The sequence below is a fragment of the Polyodon spathula genome, unplaced genomic scaffold (assembly GCF_017654505.1).
Source record: "Polyodon spathula isolate WHYD16114869_AA unplaced genomic scaffold, ASM1765450v1 scaffolds_4244, whole genome shotgun sequence".
Taxonomy (NCBI): domain Eukaryota; kingdom Metazoa; phylum Chordata; class Actinopteri; order Acipenseriformes; family Polyodontidae; genus Polyodon; species Polyodon spathula.
This window is the reverse complement of record NW_024475701.1, coordinates 1064-9048: the sequence shown is the minus strand read 5'-3', so window position 1 is coordinate 9048 and position 7985 is coordinate 1064. Positions and strand designations below refer to the sequence as shown.

Here is a 7985-nt window from a genome sequence, read left to right as displayed (position 1 = left end):
CTCCTATCTCTACTCTCTCTCTCTCTCTCTTTTTGACTTCTGAGAAAATGGGCACATGTTCCCGGAGGTACTGTAATACCGGGTCGATGCGTGGAGTGGAGGGAGCAAGCCCCGCTTCCATCTCCCGCTTCCAAACATCCATTTAATATAGACGGTCCCCCTATGGGGGACGTATCAGATATTAAACTGATAAGAAAAGATTTTGGTTTTTTTTTTTTTTTTTTTTTTTTTTTTTTTTTTTCTTTTTAATAATTATTACCAATCAACAAAAACACCTGAACACAATGAACACAAAATACAAACAACACAAAACACAATTAACACAATACACAACACCATCAGTTAACAGGCACTTTTAAACACTTTTGTACAGGAGAGCGCATGTCCTTAAATAACGTCCTCATCCTGCCTTGACAAGCCCAGACACTCCAACCTGACACCAGCACAGCCCGGCCACCTCTCCCACCGCCAGATCCTCACCGCTTCTTCACGCCCCCTCCTGTTGACATCTCGCAACACATAGTCCCGTATGGCTCTCAGGCCAATCTCATAGGTCTCACGGCAGTTCAAGGTCTCATATTTTAAGACAAGGATATTTCTTGCCTTCCACAAGGCCTCCTTAAAACAATTAACCACACACCACAACTGCCATGAGCCTTCCTCCTTCTTCTTTGGTCCATACAGGACCAGCTGTTCCTCCAACAGGTTGCTTCCCATCCACACAGCCAACAGTCCCCAGGCGGCCCCCCCGCCGGGACGCCTTCCTACACCCACAAGCGCCTGCTGCCCCCGCCCAAGGCCGCCCCCCACATACAGACCATTGACACCCCACCCGATTCTTCGCCCCACAGCCCCTGGACAAGGGAAACATCTAGGGGTCTGCACATCCCTATGTTATGCATCACCGCTCTCACTGGCCATACACACTCAGACATGGTCAGCCAGGCCAGGTCTGTACTGCTGGTTTATCAAGGAAGCGTGGGCAGCTTCCTCCACGGCCTTCACGGGGTTCACCTATTGCCAACCCTCTTTTTATGGGACTGATGGTAACACTCCCTGCACAAAAGGGAAGAAAAGAAGCTAGCTTCCTGGATTTAAAGCACACGTCTTATGTACCTGCAAAGCAGTTTCCTTGGATTTAAAAGCACGTCTTTATTTACCTTGCCCATCAGCTTTTTTTTTAAAACTTGCAACTTTTTTAACACTGCGTACACAAAGGGAGGATCAAAAACAACCGGGACAGTAAGGGGGATCTTTAAAATTCCTAGAAACCTTAAAAACGCCCCCATAAAAAACCTCACAAACAAAGCCCCTTGACACTCCCCCCTTAAAACCAATTGAACGTGCCTGCAGACTGCGTGAGCATATAAAAACAACTCTAATTCTGGGAGCCCCTTGCCCCCCTTTAATGCCCCTTTACACACCACCTCTCTCTTCAAGCGCTCCCACTTACCACCCCAGAAAAAACCAAACAGCTGCTTTTTCAAAACTGTGATAACAGTCATAGGGGGTGGGAAGACCACTCCGACGTACAAAAGCAAGGGGAGGATGACCGCCTTGACGATGAGCACCTTCCCCTCCAATGTCAGGCTCCTCTGCGTCCAAAGTCCCATTTTCTGGCCCACTTTCTTTGAGACCTCCACCCAATTGCTCAGACCAGATCCTGTGGCGTCCATCCTTATTCCTAAAACCTTAATAAAATCAGTTCTCACGCATACCCCAACATCAGGCACACCCTCCCATCCCCCAAACAACATGCACTCCGACTTCTCCTTATTCAGCTTGGACCCGGAGGCCACACAAAAACACCCACACTGCCACAACGCTCGTTTAACTGCTCTCTCACTCACACACAACACATTCACATCATCCATATACAATACACACTTTACCTCAGCTCCTCCACCCCCCGGGATCGCCAGCCCCCTGATCACCTTTTCTTTCCGGAGGACCTGAGCCAAAGGTTCCATACAACAGATAAAAAGCAGGGGGGACAGCGGGCAGCCCTGTCTTACTCCACACTTGATATCAATACGACCGGACAGCTTCCCATTGATACTCACTCTACTCCCTATATTACTATAGAGGAGACTTACCCACTTAACAATTTGATCCGTAAACCCCATTTTCATCAAAACCTTGAGCATAAACTCATGAGAGATCCTGTCGTATGCCTTCTCCAAGTCCAAATTCAAAAGGCATACCTTACGGTCCTGTGCAAAAAGGACAGCATCTCTCAGTAAGATAAGGCTGTCCGTGATCTTCCGCCCTGGAACGCCACAGGTCTGATCTGGATGGATCACCTCGCCAATCACCGTCCTCATTCTGCAAGTTAAAATCTTGGAAAAACATTTATAATCCACATTTAAAAGAGTTAGAGGTCTCCAGTTCGCCAGCTCCTCTTTGCAATTCTTTTTGAACACCAGGACTATAATCCCCTGCCTAAAGGACGCTGGCATCTCCTCCTTCAGTAAAGCCTCATTGAATACCCTGGTTAAGTCCGGCCCAACCAAGTTCCAACAGGTCCTGTAGAATTCTCTGGGCAGGCCGTCCCCTCCAGGCGTCTTCCCATCCCTGAATGACTCCATAGCAGCAGCAGCTTCCTCCAGGGAGATCGCCCCATTCAATACCTCACCCTGACACACCCTCTTCTCCAGCCCCTCCAACATATCACTCACCATGCTCTCATCAATCACCTTCCTTTCATACAACTTGGTGTAAAACCTCTCAGCCACATCTATCATGCCATCTGTCTCCTTCCTCACCACCCCACTCTCATCTCTCAACCCATACATCACCTTACTGCCACTCATCACTTTCTTAAAGAAGTACCTAGAGCACTTCTCGTTCTCCTCTAAATGCCGCACCTTACTCTCCACAATCACACTCTTGGTTTTATTAACATGCAACACTTTTAATTTGCTCTTGATCTCACACACATCACACGCCACATCACACCCCATACTCCCCAATTCATACATCCTATTCAACTTCCTTTGCAACCGGCTCACCTTCTCTCTCTCCATTCTCGCCATCCGCACCCCCACTCCCACAAAAAACTTTTTAATTTTATTTTTTATGCACTCCCACCACTCACCCACTGAGTCAAACATTTCTTCCAATGACTGCCACCCCTTGTACCTCCTTTCAAATTCACTCATCACCCCCTTATTCTTTAACACACTCACATTCAATTTCCACACCCCTCTCCCCACCACACACACCCCTTCCAATCTCACCTCCGCACACATCATCATGTGGTCAGAATAAAACACAGGCACACACGCGCATGCCACCCACTCCACATCCTTTGAAGAAAAAATAAAGTCAATCCTGGAAGCCCTCACACCCGCTGCATCTGACCACGTGTACCCCACTAGCCCTGGATTCAACCTCCTAAACCCATCCACCAATTGAGCGTCCTGCACAATGCTCCCCAACATCTTGGAAGTTTTATCCAGCTTCACCACCTCACCCTTCCTATCACTCTCACTTAACACACAATTGAAAATCCCCTTCCCCAACTCACACTCTTTGATGCTTTTCCCAAACACCCCTCAGTTTTCAAACACCACACACCCTCCAAGCCATCCCTTTCCTCTTTAAAGGCCTTATCTGGTGAGGCATACACATTTATAACCCTCACCTCCTTCCCCATCCACTCCACATCCACTACCACCGCTCTCCCACACTCAACCACAGTTTTACTTTTAATCTCTATATTCCTATTTTTGAATAACACAGCCACACCTGCATTCTTACAATCATTTGCCCCTGACCACACCGATGCACCATACACCCACATACTCTCAAATTCCTTATAGGCTTCTCTAAAGGGGAGTCCACACTCCTGCAACAGCAACACATCCACCTTTAAACTACCCAAGGAATCTAAAATCATTTTACACCTGACCTTACTCCTCACACTCCTCACATTAATAGTTGCTATGGACAGCGCCATCACAACGTTTAGACAAACTATTAATGACCTAACCATCATGGGCTTAAAGAGTCACCTCCCACTCCACCCGCAAAAACTTTCACCCCCGTATCGTCTAAGAAGGGATCACTACTACCCCCCGCCAAAAACTCTTCACCCCGTCGTATTGTCTAATCTAAAGCAGGGAGTCATAACTTCCTCCACCGCTTTCCCCTTGCCCGCCACCCATTACTTTCTCCGCAAAGACCAACACAGGCTAGGTTGACGATCACAATACTCTCCATCCGCTTCTCCGTTTTCTTTTCTGTTGTACCCCCCATCGTACACCCACCCATGAAATCAGATTTTCCTCCTTACTTTGGACCACCAAAAGAGCGATCTCACGACACCCATCCATCCGCTCACCATACTCAGGGGACTCGTTTTTTTTTTTCCCTACAATTTCTTATTACCCCTTCCTGATCACCTGTTGTGCGGAATTGACCCCATGTTAGATTTCCCCCTCCGGATACTCCATTCCCCCATACTCCCTACCCATCTAAATCTGAAAATCACCACTCCTCCCCGTGTCACTCGACCTCACTTCATACCTGAGTTGAAAACTGCCCAAGCCCCATCTGCTGATAAGCCATCTCCTCCCTTCCCCCTCCTTCCCTTGAGACCCCAACTTGTCCATTCCCACTACACGCTGCCATGACTCCTCCCGTCCCCCCCTCTCATACTCCCTAATGCCCACTCCTCTGCACACCTCCACACGCTCCTTACTCTTCACTATACCTCATCTTCCCCTCCTTCCTCTCTAACCCTCCAAAGGGTCATCTCCTTTACTCCTTACCTCCCGATCTGGACTCCTCACTCTCTAATCCTCCTCTCTGCCGTCTTATGTGCAAAGTGTGTTTTGAGGATTACCTCAAAGCAAGGGGATATTACTCCCCTCATATACTCCCACAACAAAATCACACGACTCTTTGTCACAAACATCACCGCACGTGATGTCCCTCCTACCAAACATAAACATAGCAAATAATTCTTTTTTGCACCCAGCTCTAAGTGTCCCCAATTCGCCCCACACCTGCCTACACAACTTAGGCGCCAAAATAGGCAACATTCCTCCCCTCCTGAATTCTCCCACTGGGCTCACTTAACCTTCTGCCCCCACAAGCCTCTTCAACTTTCTCACTCCCTTCCCCAATATTTCTCTCTCTCTCCCTCTCTTCCCCCTCCTTCCTTCTCTCCCTCCGCCCCTCCCTCTCCTCTCTTTCTCTCTCCTCCCTCTCTGCCCTCTCACTCTCCTCCCTCCTCCTAGTCCTATTTGCAAAGGAGCGGGGACAATTACTAAAGAAATGCTCTCTACTCCCACACAAATTACACGACCTTTGCATCTCACACTCACTCGCCACGTGCCCCTCCTTTTTACAAACATAGCAAATAATCTTTGTGCACCCAGCTGCTAAGTGACCCATCGCCCCACACCTCCTACACAACTTAGGCTGCCCAAAATAGTGCACATACCCTCGGTTATTCCCCAAGGTGATCTCCGACGGTATAATCCCATAACCTTCATACCCCCACCTATCCCTCTTCAAACTTACACGCACCCTCCAGGCTCCTGTCCATATTTTATCACTATCCATCACTTTCACTGCTTCCTCCACTGAACTACAATACCTTGACAACCATGTGCATACATCCTTACCCTCCACCATCTCTGAACCCATTCTAACTATCACCACCCTTTTTGATGTGTCCGTCAGAACTGTGAGCTGAAATTTCTTCAGAACGTTACTTTGGAGAGACTGTTCAAACAGCCCCTGACACCTCTCCATAGCCTCTCTTGTACAAAAGCTAACATCCCATTCATTGCCTTTCCCCACAGAAATCAAGCAGTTCAACTCCTCAGGCTTAAAACCTAATTCCTTCTGCAGGATTTGACGGGAAAACTCAAGCCGATTTAGATCTATTTTCTCCTCCCCAACCATATACTCGGCTTTGATCCCTATTCTCAAACAATTAAAACGACGCTCGGAAAAATTCCGGAATGCCATCTTAATCTGCCCTTTACAACCAAAAAGAAACACAAATATAATAAAACAAAAGGCCCAGATAAGGTGCCCTCAAAGGGTCCCCCTTACCTGAAAAAGCAACGAACTCCTCGTCTAAACGACCCCGGCAACTCTCTCCTCCCTAGGACCTCAGCTACCAACAAACAATATTGCCACCGTTACCTTACCTTACCTTACCTTACCTTACCTTACCTTACCAATCTCTTCTCAAATCAGCTGCTGCGGACAAGCCACATACAACCAGATCTTAGCCAAGAGGCCGAGAAGCGATGCCCAAAATGCTTTTGGCCAAACGCCCCGGGCTCGGTACGGGCTGCGGGGCACCCGCCCGCGCAGCAGTCTTGTGGTATGCTTCTCGGTGCCGGGCGGCGCGGGCGGGCGGGGGTGCGGAAGGGGCGGAGGAGGGAACGAGGGAGAGGGCGGGAAGGGAGGGAAAGGTGCCGGGAAGGTTTGCGGGCTGTCAAACGGGGGCTGCGACCCGCCCTTTATGTGTCGTTCTGCTTTTAAACTCCAGGTGGAGAGAGCAACCTCCTGAGGGGAAGGGCATGTCCAAAAATTGGAACGAACTGGTACATGCTCCTCTCCACGGAAATGCTTTTAGTTAAAAGGCGAAGCCCGTTAATAAGGTTCATTCGCGCTGTTTAAGCGAGCGCGATTTTGGGTAGAGAAGAGTGGAAAGCCGGAGGGTTTTTGTGGGGCCGGCGAGCCCTTTCTTCGGCCGGCCGGCCCAAAGGCCCAAAGGCCCTCCCCTCTGCCAAGCTGCAGCGAGGCCACGCACGCAAAACAAAAACAGGGAACTCCTCCCAAAACGCATCTGCCGTTCCGCCCCGGCGAAAGGGCGCTTTGCTGCTGCTGCTGCTGCTACACTGGCCTGCTGCGGCCTGCTGTGTGTTAGGCCTGCCTGAATATGAAATATGAAAAAAAAAAAAAAAAAAAAAAAAAAAAAAAAACAAAAAAAAAAAAAAAACGGCGCAAAAAAAAAAAAAGAAAAAGAAGATCAGGGGGGAAAAAAGAGCGGGAAAACGGCGCGCGTCCGCGTCCAGGAAAGGGGGAGTTGGTGAGGGGTGGGGAGGGGGAGGGGAGGCTAGGGGGGTGGGGCTCTCCTCTCTCTCTCTCTCTCTCTCCTCTCTCCGCTCTCTCTCTCTCTCTCGCTATCTCTCCTCTCTCTCTCTCTCTATCTCTCTCTCTTTTGACCTTTCTGAGAAATGGGCACCGTTCCCGGAGGTACTGCAATACCGGGTCGATGCGTGGAGTGGACGGAGCAAGCCCCGCTTCCATCTCCCGATTCCAAAAATCCATTTAATATAGACGGTCCCCCTATGGGGAACGTATCAGATATTAAACTGATAAGAAAAGATACTACACTTGATCTGAGCCAAGAGGCCGAGAAGCGATTTTATGCACACAATGGTTTTGGCACAAACGCCCGGGCGCGGGCCGCCCGCCGCGGACAGCGTGGTACTGCTTATGGGCGGCGCGGTGCGGTGACTGCATTCTGCGGGCGGGCGTTACTGCGGGCGGGCGGGAGGGAGGGAGGGAGGAAGGAGGAAAGGAAGGAAGGAAGGAAAGGTGCGGGGCTCCAACGGGGGCGACCGCCCTTACTGTGCTCGTTCTGCTTTTAAACTCCAGGCGGCGCCCCTCCCTGAGGGGAAGGGCTCTCCAACAATTGGATCGAACTCGTAAACGCTCCACTCCACGGAAATCTTTAGTAAAAGGCAAAAGATTTATTCGAGCTGCAGAGAAGCCCGAGTGTGCCTTTGCTGCCGGCCGAGCCCTTCCGGCCGCCCCAAAGGCCCAAAGGCCCTCCCCTCTCCCAATCGGCAGCGAGGCCACGCACGCAAAACAAAAACATGGAACTCCTCCCAAAACGCATCTGCCGTTCCGCCCCGGCGAAAGGTCGCTTTGCTGCTGCTGCTATACACTGGCCTGGCATGTAGGCTGCCTGGTAGGCTGCCTGAATATGAAATATGAAAAAAAAAAAA

At 49.8% G+C, this 7985-nt stretch overlaps 2 non-coding genes and 1 pseudogene across 2 annotated transcripts; all 3 read right to left on the bottom strand.

Annotated features, from left to right (window-relative positions):
* Positions 1-44: 44 nt before the first annotated feature.
* Positions 45-256, bottom strand: LOC121312677 (annotated as a pseudogene).
* A 6949-nt stretch (positions 257-7205) lies between these two features.
* On the bottom strand, positions 7206-7398 carry LOC121312676. The gene has a single exon (XR_005949896.1). It is a non-coding gene; the product is annotated as a U2 spliceosomal RNA (small nuclear RNA).
* Positions 7399-7638: 240 nt separating this feature from the next.
* On the bottom strand, positions 7639-7756 carry LOC121312678. The gene has a single exon (XR_005949897.1). It is a non-coding gene; the product is annotated as a U5 spliceosomal RNA (small nuclear RNA).
* Positions 7757-7985: the final 229 nt, after the last annotated feature.